This window comes from Ptychodera flava, chromosome 2, assembly GCF_041260155.1.
Source record: "Ptychodera flava strain L36383 chromosome 2, AS_Pfla_20210202, whole genome shotgun sequence".
In the NCBI taxonomy this organism is placed as follows: Eukaryota; Metazoa; Hemichordata; class Enteropneusta; family Ptychoderidae; genus Ptychodera; species Ptychodera flava.
Window position 1 is genome coordinate 44,845,131 of NC_091929.1, and position 13,883 is coordinate 44,859,013.

The 13,883-nt window shown below is 40.4% G+C and overlaps 1 long non-coding RNA gene across 1 annotated transcript; it reads right to left on the reverse strand.

Annotated features, from left to right (window-relative positions):
* Positions 1 to 2,004: 2,004 nt before the first annotated feature.
* Positions 2,005 to 4,438, reverse strand: LOC139121930 (uncharacterized). Its single transcript, XR_011549368.1, has 2 exons — positions 3,745 to 4,438; positions 2,005 to 2,768 (listed from the first exon to the last, which is right to left on the reverse strand). It is a non-coding gene; the product is annotated as an uncharacterized lncRNA (long non-coding RNA).
* Between the last annotated feature and the right edge of the window lie 9,445 nt (positions 4,439 to 13,883).

The following is a 13,883-nucleotide window of genomic DNA, read 5'->3' on the forward strand; positions in this document are numbered from 1 at the left end:
GTTAGCGAATGCCACAGGAGGAAAAGCGTGAATATTTTCGAGAGTAAATACGGGTGTCAGTCGATATCAAAACACGTCATGCACAGAGCTGACGGGTATGCTCAGTGTCCAACTGCATTTCGTCTTGTTGATATAGTCAGAAAAAAAACCTACGAGAGGCGATCAATCTGACGTTATGGCGTTTGGCAATGAAAATTTACACGGTCAGACTATCTAGGTGAATTAAAGTTAGCAAAATTTGACTTTTTTGGTGGTTACAAGCCAGACATTAGAGGGGGTGATTCAGAGGCGATATAGTTCGATAGGTTGGCACGTCGATCATACCAAGTCAACAATTTTTTTCGGCGTAAATCGATGTGATCGCATTTCCCGCCCATTTGTACTGTTCAGCTGTGCAACAATTTTTGCTTTAGTTTTCGTGTTCTCTAGGTTGTTCACGAATGTAAAGGTCGTGATGCGTTACTACCTGCATGGTGTGTCGAGTTCTGGCGGTATAAATGGCCACTACAAAGACACATGTACTTCAAAATACCATGGCGCTAGAAACGTTTCTCCCCTCGCAAAGCAAGTCTGACACTACATTAATCTGGCTGAAAAGTTTCTCTTACCAATCAAAATAGATTTGCCGCCAAACTAAAAGCCTGGTAAATATTTTGCAATCGTCGGCCGTGGCCAGAATATCCTTAGTTATCGGGGAAGAGTTCATTGGAGAACAAGTGTTAATCCCTTGCCTGGCACAATTCACACCGGAACAGGTCTGTATAATCGTCGGATCGGCGTGACGCTAATGCAGCACATGTGATGAAAAGACACCTTCTATTGACTGGCAGGGGACTAAGGGAGTAAACACTCTCTGTGAATGTTTTGTCGAGTAGGGCTTATCATACCCGCATCCCCAAACCGTGTCAACTGATCTAGCATCTTACTGTCACCATTAGAACATCATGGGCAAATATTTAATGGCGCTGTAGGTCACTGGTTATTTAAAAGAAGACCTTTACACTATTTCTGTGAGCAAAGTTCAACTTCGTGACATTTTCTCTAGCGATGAACACCTTAGAGCGTAAAGTAATATGCTCTCCCTGTCCACCCTCACCTGAACATATATCAAAACTTAATTTAGGATGCAAGATAGCGACTTTTGCATACGTAATTTTGGCGGGATGATTTTAGCGTGAATAGTCACACACAAAAGAGTGTGAATATCCAGACAGTTTGTACAGGACAAGCGGATTGCTACTGTATCGACAGATATTCATATTTTGGCTTCAGCCATGGCACAAGGTACTGTTGGCAGTTGCTAGTTCTACTGCATGGCTGTCAATTATGTTGATTTTCCATTTTACTGACGGATTTCTACTGAAGCTTTTGTACTTGACGCCTGGAGTGACCATGCACCATGTAACGGTGAGTCACAACTAACTCCACATCGTTCATGCTGCCACCACTGAGCTGTGAGCTTCATGATCTGATCTACACGGATACCCTTATCTATCAGAACGAGTGAACAGACGACAATTTGTGTCAGTTTGCTAATAGGGTCTATGGTTTGCTCCGCTATAACGTGCCGCACGTGCTCGTAAAGTGTGAATGTCTTTGCACACACATCGGTTGCACAGTATCTTACCGCTTTCAAAACAGCTTCTTCAAATGTTTGTGTCCCATGGTTTCGTCTACACCATTCAGTTATTCTTATCTATGTTTGGCCTGCAAACTCACTATTCAAATTCGAGGCACGGTGTTAATAGGTTATCGAAGTGTCCGGAAGTTCAAACACTAGTAAAGGGTGTACTCACCCTCTTTATTATTCACCAACGCATCGTATATCATCAACAAGTCGACGGTTTTTACACTACCCATTCCCCGTGTACCGTCCGTGAGTGAATGCGTGATCGATACAAATACCGTTGAACCTGGCTCAGGATGACAGGTCACAGGTATGCATACACACCTTAACACACTCGCGTACAAAGAGCCATAAGTCGAACCCTTCTTGTATTCAGTATAAATCGTCTGGTTTTTATTGTTTTATCAAAATATTCATTTTTATACATCAATATAAAAATTATAAAAAAGACATTTAATTGTGTATTAGAAAAATAGAGATTTCTACGAGCCTGGTCTTAACAAGCAAAGAATGGTCTCAGAGGGGATAGTGACTCTTGAAAAACATAGCGGACTCGTCAAATTGATTTTAAAACTCATAAAAGCTTCAACAGAACTATCTAAAATATGTACAAATCAAATTCCAAGATACTTACAGACAATTTTTAAACTTCGAAAATGAAAATTGAAAATAAAATGTAATAGAAATAACAACGCGAAAAGGAGCGGTACAAAAATAATGCCACGTAAGGTTCCATGTCCCTTTCACTGAGTAGAAAAAAGTCTTTTGGAGATACAATCAGTCTTTGCGCATTGAGCTTTCCTGTTTGGCAGTATTCTGTTTTTGTTCAATATACACATTTAAACAATATTTTGGCAGTGTTTTGCTGGTTCTCCGGTGTATCGAGGCGGCAACTCCTTGAACGCTTTCAATCTGGACGCCAAAGTCACGACTTCAAGGGTGATTGTCTGGACATAGCTGTGTGCAGTTTCTTCTCTTTTTGTCCGACAGTCGAGTGGTCTGGCCGTGCCCGCCACACGTTGAGTGTCAGAACTTTAGATCATACGCTTTAAACCACACCCCTCAAGGTTGCTCATTCACTATCTTCAAAGATACTTCTTTGTAGAATTCCTTGATTGCAGTTCCTTCATTTGCATAAGCTCTGTTTGGAGGGGTAAAGAATAAGACTTTATTAGCCACGCTATCCGCACTGACATCAAATCGAGATAAAGGCTACACTACACGCCGATCAATCAGCGCCGAGCGGCACGCGTCACTGGCCAATTTTAACATAAATCACCCTCTTCCTTTACAAGCGTCCTAGAGACGGCTTGGCCAGTCTAGCGACGGGGGCAGGACCCCATACTTAATTCACTGGCACGCTTCTGTTCCCCGGGCCCCAACAAACAATTATGGCCCTAGGGGGCTTGAAGTGCCGCGTGCCTTGTTTCTGACACAGTGCTAAATACTATAGCTGCAGTATAATGGTCTGCTGTGGGCTTCAAACCAATCAGACGGCGGCTCGCCGTGTAAGGCGAATTGAAATACGGGGGCTGCCTGATCCCCGGAGAGTTTATGTAAGTCGTCTTTTGTTCATTTTCAAGGAGGAAAAGACGTCTTAAAAATATCCACTGAATGCAATGACCAGATAATAATCGCAAACTAAGAGGTACCACGTGCTAAGTCCAAAACGAGGCTTCGAAATCGGATCAGTACCACAATAGTTTCTGATTTGAGCTTTTCTTTTGGAAAGAAGAAATTTACTGGCAAGTCCATTGGGATGGCTTGTCTAACATACCATTACACTTTCAAAATTTCAGTTAAGCTTATTTTTTTCACAAATGCACGACTGACATAAACTAAAGATTTAAAAAGTCTCGCCGAAAAGAAATAACTGGTTATAATCTTTGACGTCTTTTGTTAATATATATCGGAACACTAATAACTCGAAACAAAAGATGTTGGACGGCAATTTCTGCAGTGATTTCACGGGCTCCTTCAAATCTCAGTCTGAAATCATTGTGTTTCATTCTTCAAATTTGAATTTCTTTTCAATGAAAAAAAGAATGAAAGTATTTTTTGTTCAAAATTTTTGGGAGAATGATAAAAAGTCACAAATTATTGTTTTGACATCTCACCTGTCGGTTCTGTCATGTCATTCTGGTACGGTTCTTGCACTTTCAAAACCATGTCGTGAAGTCCAGAAGTTCTTCTTCTTCTGGGCTGAGTGGGTCGCAGGACGATCCTTCGGACGAATAGGATGGAGTTGGTGAGCTGGAAAGCGAACAGGTTGGCGACAGTGAGCCATTGAAAGCAGCGTTAACGGCATCGGCTTCGTCAAGCAACTCCTGGAGCTGCCTGATGTAATCCACGGCCGACCTGAGAGTCTCTACTTTACTCATCTTTTTGTTGTTAGCACCGTTCGGGAGCTGCTCCCTCAAACTGGCAAATCCCATGTTTACTAGTTTTACGCGATTCCTTTCTCGTTCGTTCCTCCTCGCAACGGCTGCTGGCTGCTGCTGTGGCAGGGAGTACGGAAAGTTCAAGCGCCTCTTACACCTGATAAGTTCTGGCGGTGAGTCAGTTATTGAGCGTTTTAACGGTTTAGTCCGCGTCGATTGGACATTTGAACAGTTTGAATTCACAAACACACAAGAAGTTTGTAAAACTTTATCTGGCGTCGTGTTCTCCATAGTATAATCCAAGGCAGTGGAAGACGTGTCTGGTATTGGCAGTGTTGATGGTTTTCCTCCTCGGTTTGGCGTGTGCCGAGAATGCGCCGAAGGTCTTGACCCAGCACGAGGAACCTAGCTAGTGAAATAGGCGACTCTACAGTCCGGCGTTTTCTTGGTCTGTTGTTTATCGAAATACCCTTATGTGAAGCACCGCCCCTCGTCGAGGTTTTTTGATCAGCGGCCGCTTGTTGTGTTAATGCGCGCGCTGCTCGCGTGGACAGCACAAAGGGCCAAACAATCCGGTGCATTCAGCCATTTAGAAAACGGAATAGCCACTATAGAGCTGACAGCCAAGAGAAGTCGGCGCGCGAACAAATTTGCATATGAATGGCACCAGTCAGAACCCATGTGTAAATATCTAACTGCACGCGTGGGGGTTGATAACACGTCTGCAAATAAAAGGAGGGGCAACTCTGAGGCTCTTTACGAGGGCCCAAATAATGCAAATAAGTATACTCTGCACTTCAAAAGATGCGCCAATCACGGTAATACAGTACTTAGTATGCAAATCACGCGTTTCTGCTATCAACAACTGTAAGTACAGGTATATTGAGTCTGGGCTATGCAAGTGGCATTCATGGGCGATGCTACGCACACAGTGGCCCTGAATAAACTTTTAACACCCGTAATGGTAATCAAAGTTCTGTTTGCACCAATTTTCCAGTGGTAGTGTATTTTCATATCCTAAGTTTAGCTGTGGCAAGCTACAAATGAAGGCCAAGGTAAACTCGAACAATTTGTGGCGGCCGAAAAAACAAACCAAAGTTTGAATGAAGTCGCTGGCGGTCACGTCTGAGAAAATCTTATTCAGGTGGTTATTTTGGACACTACGCTGGAATATGACCTAACAGCGCCGATTTTGCGTTTATCTTTCGCATTCGAAAACTTAAACATAACTGTCGTCGATGGGATGATGAGACCAGATTCGTGCCCAAACCAGCATCCACCGCCATCAATTTAAGGCGTTGGACGTTGTACTCAAAGGGTGGCGGTAAAGCAACAGGCGGGTCTACTTAGGGACGAGACATGTACGGCGATTCGGGGAGGGCGGTTGTATGAGTTGATTGTACATCCAGGCAAGACATTGAAATCCATATTTATTAGCAATCAAGCGTTTGTCTTGAATTCTAGCAACTCATCAAAAATTTTGACATAAAATTTCATCTGTGGAACACGTGGAGTTATTTGAAGAGTAAAGAAGTACAGGCTTTGTAAGTTTTAAAACATCATTACTTTCCATGCCTGAAATCCCTAAGTACATAAAACGAAGCAAAACCACATCTTCAACAAACTCTTCATAGAACACACAGGAAAAAGAGAAGTCGAGTAGAACCAAAGATAAGAAAAATAAGATAAATAAGTTTCTGGAAAATAAATATGCTTACTGATCACTGCAAAGGAATTACACTCTGTTGCTGTCTCCAAGGGCATCCCTATGACAAGTTTGAACATTTTAGATTGGTATACATCTGCACGCATGCAACGGTGCAAACCCTAATCTCGTTATTTATTTATTTATTTGACGGGTCAACAGCCTCAATGACCCAATAACGTACTCCGAGAAAGTAGCAAGTAGGTTCAACTAAGGAAAACATTTTTATTTCATTTCTTGCATTCACCCTAAACGTGGATATTAAAATAAATAAATAAATAAATAAATAAATAAATAAATAAATAAATAAAATTATTACTACTCTCGGATCCTAATTTCGCAATTTAGTAACTGGAACTAGACTACAGTAGCTTTAGATAGACTCAGTAGCTTTAGATATGACGAATCCCCATAAAATTCATGATCTTATTCCCCCCCATAAATTTCCATTGGTGTGGCCCTTAATCTATTCAATTAAATCCTTTCATGGAGATACGATGTGTTCGTTTTGTTCTACAGCAATTAATCATATTCAAACGTCTATTGTATCTGCGCTTTAGAGATAACTCATTGACGGAAGGGAGAAAAGATTGGGCTCATTATAACGGTAGTGATATTCATCTGTGTATTTTAACTTGTTTTATTCATTCACACTAGTAAACGACCAAGCAATGACAGCCAACATGCATGACAGGCCGGAGCAGAAAGCGACCAATGCTGGGATTTTGAACTTGAAGAATGCTTTCACAAAGCCCACACAGAACTGAGTGAATAACATTATTCCTAGTCATAATCGTCCATTTTCATTTGATAAGTTGTACAAAAATTTCTCTGAAGTTTTTTTTTTCCGAATGTCTTTACCATGGACTTAATTTACGCATCGTCCGATAGTAAGGTGTAATGAGATGTCGTCCATGGATGGCGCCAAAACACAGCAACCTACAAGTTACAGGTTGTTGCCTATTCGTGCACGCCCAAGCGTCACAAATGTTGTCTTTCTTTTCTCTCCTGCAAACATTTGAAGGATGGAATATCCAATAAAAACGTGGAAATAGAAGTTTTACATCAATCAAGGAATATAAAACATAGAAACAAAGTAAAGCAACGGCAACAACAACAACAACAAACCTTTGTTATACATACATACATATATACATGACTGCATACATACATACATACATACATACATACATACATACATACATACATACATACATACATACATACATACATACATACATACATACATACATACATACATACATACATACATACATACATACATACATACATACATACATACATACATACATACATACATACATACATACATACATACATACATACATACATACATACATACATACATACATACATACATACATACATACATACATACATACATACATACATACATACATACATACATACATACATACATACATACATACATACATACATACATACATACATACATACATACATACATACATACATACATACATACATACATACATACATACATACATACATACATACATACATACATACATACATACATACATACATCATACATACATACATACATACATACATACATACATACATACATACATACATACATACATACATACATACATACATACATACATACATACATACATACATGACAGTACATAAGAATTTTGTGTTTAACCCTAACACAATCTTGAGACATGAACTAAAGTACCTAGGGCATCTCATCGCATGTTTACTACATGGGTAGTTTTGGAGGTATTGTTTATGGAGCTTCATTGACGGGCTTTTCCAGTAGGGCCTTGCACGCGCGAAATTGTATAAGCCAAAAGAAATGGAAATAAAAAAACTTCGAGAACAAAAAAGCCCTGGCTAAACAAAGTGTCCGTATCCAGCGTCTGAATCCCCGGCCATACAATTGCAAATTTTCTCCATAATTACCGACGGTCCTATTAGCCAAACAAGCATGAAAGGCACCCCCTACGTGCTAGGAATTTTATTACTGGCTTTTATCCTCAGACATAAAAACTGGACTAGACTGGACCGAACGAGCCGATATAAATCCACCTCTTCGGAACTGGGAGATAGGGCAGACAAAGTTGGCAAATCTTCAAGTGAAAATGAACCGATAAAGTGATACCCAATGTTGATATTTAACAATTTTCTCTCTAGAATTTCACAATGATTTTTGGCGCGTATTGTTGTTTTATTTGTATTTAACGAATCAGCGGTCCATCGTTTCGTATCTTTATCAACTATCTATCTCTAAGCCTCGTTTTCGGCGTTATCAAGAAAATCTGCATCAGCCTTATCAAATCTCTACACATAAAAATAATTGCCTATTTTGCAATTTGTATACAAGGGCGCGCGCGCGCAAAACCTATTTTAACTAGTCTGTGTGGTTCTCTTCACACAATGTAATAAAATGTTTGGAGGATAGTTTCTCTAAAAAATCAACGATTGCCAAACTGCTTTCAATCCAAAACTAGTTTTGCTAGCTATGTGTAGGCACTCTTTTTAAAGTAAATACCTGTTGTTGTTTGAAATCGGGGATAAAACCTGAGTGTGCGCTACCGAGTAAAGTGTGGGCTTTGAGAACTGCCGAAGTTGTAGATCTGTGAAATTCAATATGGCCGCTAACCTCTGTGTTAACTTGATTGGTACAGACATCACGAGTTCACGAATTTCTTTTAGCACGAAATGGCCGGCGAAACACGGCTCCCTACACTCGTATAGCAAAGGTTGCAAAGGTCTATCTGAATTTCTATTTCTTTCCACAGAAAATTTGAATTTGTCCAAGGGAAGCTTGTGTTTGGATACTCGCCGGCTTGTACCACTCAAGACTTCCTTTCGCGTTAATTCCCGCAAGCCCATCGTCATGATGAAATTCTAGAAGATCATCTTTAACAAAATAAGACTAAAGCGAGAGAGGCCACCTCTTTCATCCTTTTCGCGAACAAAGAGCGTCCTTCATCCCGCTGCTATAGAGGGACTTCAATACCTCGCATATTCACCAAAGATGAAAGGATGTTGGGGACATTAGCTTTTTGGGGCCATCCGTAAATGAGTACGCCCCTGCAGAGGAAGGCGATTGGTCGATATTTTGGCTCTGTCCCCGATACATACACCGCTGCTTCAAAGAACGTGAAAGAACTCACACACAAAAGAGAGCGCTGTCTTTAATGACGAACTACCTCCCCCTCCTGTTTTGTTTCCCCACTAAGGAACGGTCCTCGCAAACTCTTCTACAAGCTCCCCTGTACCACATTAGTTTTTGAGATGTGGTTTAAGAATAATTGTCGTTGCCCGGAAGGAGAGAGCGTAGATTGGAAATCTAATAAGTACCTGTAACTCGAAAATTGAAAAGCGATCAAAACCATATTTCCATACTCTGATTCGACCAGTCAGTTGGTGTCTAACAGGCTGAAATAATTTCTATGAGTGGGCAAACAATCATCGGCTAAATTGTTGATTTTAATAATCAATTCAAAATCAATTATCATAATAAATAAATTATAGTCCGTTGTAGCATTCTTTGGTTACTGAAATCGTCAGCTTGAAAAATCAAAAACTCGGGCTACTTTGAATGTACCTTTATTGCAGAAGGACTTCTAGCGATACCAATCTCGTTGTACCGTCTCCAACAACATTTCTGTACGTAACAAATTTGATATTGATTGCATATTAAGTATAGTGTAATGATCCGGATTTTATTAAAGTCCATTTAATTTAGCATATGTTTCCCAATGGTAGGGAGTGGATATTATGACCATATGATGGCGAAATTAATATAGCTGGTTGTGATGTAAATATCAGCCAGTGTTGGCAACAAAAGTGGCCATTTTGCGAAGTGTTGGGTGTCAGCGCTTAGCAGATGTGACAACAGGCGACGCCGAATTGCATTGAGCATCTAATTTTTCGCCTTCGAAATGTGAGACATGAAGTTTTCCTCGATTCATAGAGGAGTCATTTTGCCAAGCGCTCAAGGCAGCCAGCGAGCCACTCTGAACTGTATGCGCGGAGTGAATCGTGACGCGCAGTCTCGGTTTATCAGAAATGGACTGGACGACGAAGGGAATTGAGTGGGCGGGAAAAAGGCATTGAAATTTTTAAACAAATTTAAGTTGATGGCGGTCATACATCAAATGATAGATTCTAGGCTATCACAGTCAACAAGGTCACTCGGCAGCACCTGAACACATGATCAATTGACTTAATGTATTTTGTTAAACTATTGCTTCGACTGGGAACTATCATCAAGAAATAAGTGCGACACTTTTTTTAGTATTTGTTTTATTTTTACACGACGGGGACAGAATCGATGCTTATGACTCGATTCACGATCAAGAAATATAACCCACCTTCCTAAAATCAGCAGAAAGTGGCACTATATGAGTGTGTGTAGAATTGAGCTTTACTGTTGGCTGAGATCTGTAGTTTGGTAAAGCAAAGGTTTGTAGAAATTATTTCCAAATAGCCCCTGGGAATCACGTTCCATCCGATTGTATGTACTCAAAAAATAAAGGTGCATTCTGTCGAAACTTCTTTCCACTTTTCTAGTGATAAGGATTTATAAAATTGACATTGACTTACACATAATTGTCAATAATGCAAAATAAAAACAAAGTTGTGTTTCCGGTAAAATGCCTCCGCAAATTAGGGTAGGCAGGTCGGTAAGCTTTTTGTTGACTATGACCCATAAAATACGGTGAAATTTAGAGAATTGACTCAAAAAGTTTGAAAATGCGAAAAAAATGTCTTGGGTCGGCAGGTTTTTAGGTAGGTCAGGTTATCGGAAACACAGCTGGTTTTTTTTATTCGGCCTAATAATATGCGAACAAAGAATGCACCTCTGGGACAGATATTTGGACACTTAAACTTTCACAAAACTGTTCTGGTTTAGAACGTATTTGGTCTCATTTTGAGTCTTATAGTGTAGGTAAAATTTTCAACGGCCTGTTTTTGTAAAAATTTAAACTTTCGTTTACCCCATAGGCTTTACACTAAGATGGCGGCCATTTTGAATCTCAAGTGTCGGAAAATATTGGGTAATTTGTTTCGCCTGTACAAAATTTTGCACGGCGATCCCTGATTCCTATTCTTCGGTGGTTTCGAAGGGAATGGTTTTGAAGTTTCCTACGGACGGTTTGAGCAAACTTCCAAGTCTTAAAATTTCGAGGTGCGTAATATCTTAATTGCAATCTGGACTCAAACACTTAAAATATTACCAATCGTTCATAAGCAAATAGATCACGTGAACAACTTGAACTGAGCAACCAAAGGTGAAAAGAGCGGATTTTCGTCTATTTTTAAATGTATAGCTTTTTCCCTACAGTTTTATTTTTCAAAACAGTTGTACTACTAAAGTCCACTGCTTTTCCAACTTGAAATCTAAATAAGGATAAGAAGCCTACCCTTTTATCTTATTGTCTTACTTTTCCATCGAGTGGTACTTTATTATTTCTATATTAGGGAGGGAAGCTGAGATTTTTCGAACCAGTCCTAAATTCCTTTCAGCGAAATCTTTTTCTGTAGAGTCGTGCTCTTAATGGCTGGACGTAAAATGACCTTTAGTGAATGCAATGCAACTTACATTCAAACCATTCGATTTATTTTAAGTATTGCTCTCGTCACTGTTTTTGAAGTCAGAAATTCCAACGTGTCATCTACCACAGTTGCAGACCCCGTCTTGTATTTATTAAGGTAATATGCGCCTCCAAAGTGAAAAACTTAAATTTTTGCTCGAACATTCCTCGACGAAATTTTCAACCATTCTATTACGAAATCAAGAATAAAAATAGGGGTCACGATGCAAAATTTAGTACTAGAGAGATAAATTACGTAACAATTACCGATAATTGAAATTCAAAATGGCTACAATCCCTGCTGGGAAAAATAAAAATACAGTTACATAACATTTTGGATTTTTGAAAAACTCAGACGGTGAATTTTTTCCCACTCCATGAGCTTTACAATAAATCCCCTAAGCGGTAGACTAGAATATCGTCGAGACACATCTACCCTGAGCAGGCTCTATTTTTAGCTACACACTCCTATAGTTTTTGCCCCGTCCCGTATCATCACCGAGACAGATTGAGACTCGGGGTTATGCGCTGACTTGACAAACAGTTGGTTCTAGGAATAGGTTTGTTTTACGACCTTATTAAAAGAGCAACTCCACCAAAACAGATTTTTTCTCGTCTGAGTTCCAACCAATAGCATTACCCGTACTTATATGATGGCTTGCCAAGATTTGTTGGACCAGTCAGCTACTGCATCGCCGACGCAGCTCACAGGTGCGAGCCTACCTAGTGATCGGATTATGGGTGTACGACTTGCCACTTGACGGGGCATCACAAAAATAGTTCTTAGGCTAGGGTAGAGTATTTACAGAGAGATGTGGGGATTTAGATAATGGCGCAAGGTAAACTGCGGATCTGTCACTGCCACGCGACTTGGAGTATCACAGGAAGTTGTTATTGATAACAACATACCACACCGGTTGATTGATTGCAACTTGCAAAGACTCGAGAATGGGGACAAACTTTGTTCATTCACGTGAATGGGGGTCGAAGGCTATTTAGCTCGCTTCAAAAACCGGCACTGGGAGATTACATTTATTACGACTGAACGACTAAAGCCGGACAATGCTGTCACAAGTGCCGTACCCCAGCCCAGGCCGCAGCCGCATTCAGTTTATTTCTCATTTTCACCGTCGGAAAATCCAGAGCGCGCCCGATAGCGTTCTACGCGCGTCGGACACGAGGCCAGCGTGCGACATCATTGTTCGGCTGCCCAGACCGGCGTTGATTAACACCGCCGGTTATTCACGTGGTCGTTTTCATTTACGATGCAATTTCGGGCCAAATCCCTCCTCATAGCGGCAACTTGCAGACGCCAGAGATCTATCCACCGCCCGTGCAAACACTTCTCTTGGCGCACACGTCTCCACAAAGGATCTACCTTCTCGAGCAGAAATACTAGACTCTGACAAAATACTCATTAGGTTGACGCCCTCAGTCATTGCTGGCGGTTGAACGCATGAAAAGTATCACTTAAATCGTTAACCTTGGCAAGAATACGGCAACGAAAGAAAGATTTCACGATATTTGATTGAAAAGAAGATCAACGCCTCAAAGTTTCAATACACCACGTACATGATCTCGCTTCTACTGTCTATGACTTACCTAACAAATATCCTGCGCATATTAGTTGGTGAAGTTGGGTTTGAGAAATGAACGTAAGATATCTGACTGTCCTCATGTCCGTCTGTCTGTCTGGCTGGCTGTCTGTCCGAGTGTGTAACTATATGCATGCATCATGCATGCATGCATGCATGTATGTATGTATGTATGTATGTATGTATGTATGTATGTATGTATGTATGTATGTATGTATGTATGTATGTATGTATGTATGTATGTATGTATGTATGTATGTATGTATGTATGTATGTATGTATGTATGTATGTATGTATGTATGTATGTATGTATGTATGTATGTATGTATGTATGTATGTATGTATGTATGTATGTATCACGGTCCCTCTGTATGTATGATATGTATGTATGTATGCCTACGAAGAGGAAGGTAGGTACAGTCCTCCAGTGGGACTGATGGGACTGTGCCTTCATTCTTAACACAAGGGACAAACGTGAAGTCATTACAATTGAATGAAAGTAACGATGAAGTGTCTGTGTATAATTAGTCCCATCCACCTTCAATCTCAAGTTCCTAGAGGGTTTAAGGATTCCATAGTAACAACCTGTTGAGTAAAAAGACAAAGAGTTTGGGATATTGTTGTCTTCCATATACCATTCTCAAAACATTCCCAATACATTAGCACCATGTGGGAGGGGCATCATGCGGGGCGACGTATGTTGGCACCTTGCCAACTTTTAAGGAATCCGGAGCAAGCTCTCTGTGGAGCTCCTGAAAGATCTTGGCTCTCATTGTGACCGAAACTTATATGTGAGTGAGGCACGCATTTGTTGCGACGGTGACCGCCGCCATGAATTCAAAAATGATATTATAATCTAAGTTATTCAATAGCGGACAGTCACGTGTTTGTTCCAGGCACGCGCTGGGCGTTCAGATTTTCTACCACTATACTCATTTCCGGGCAACGTCTGAGCTTGAAGCGTGTCAAGCATA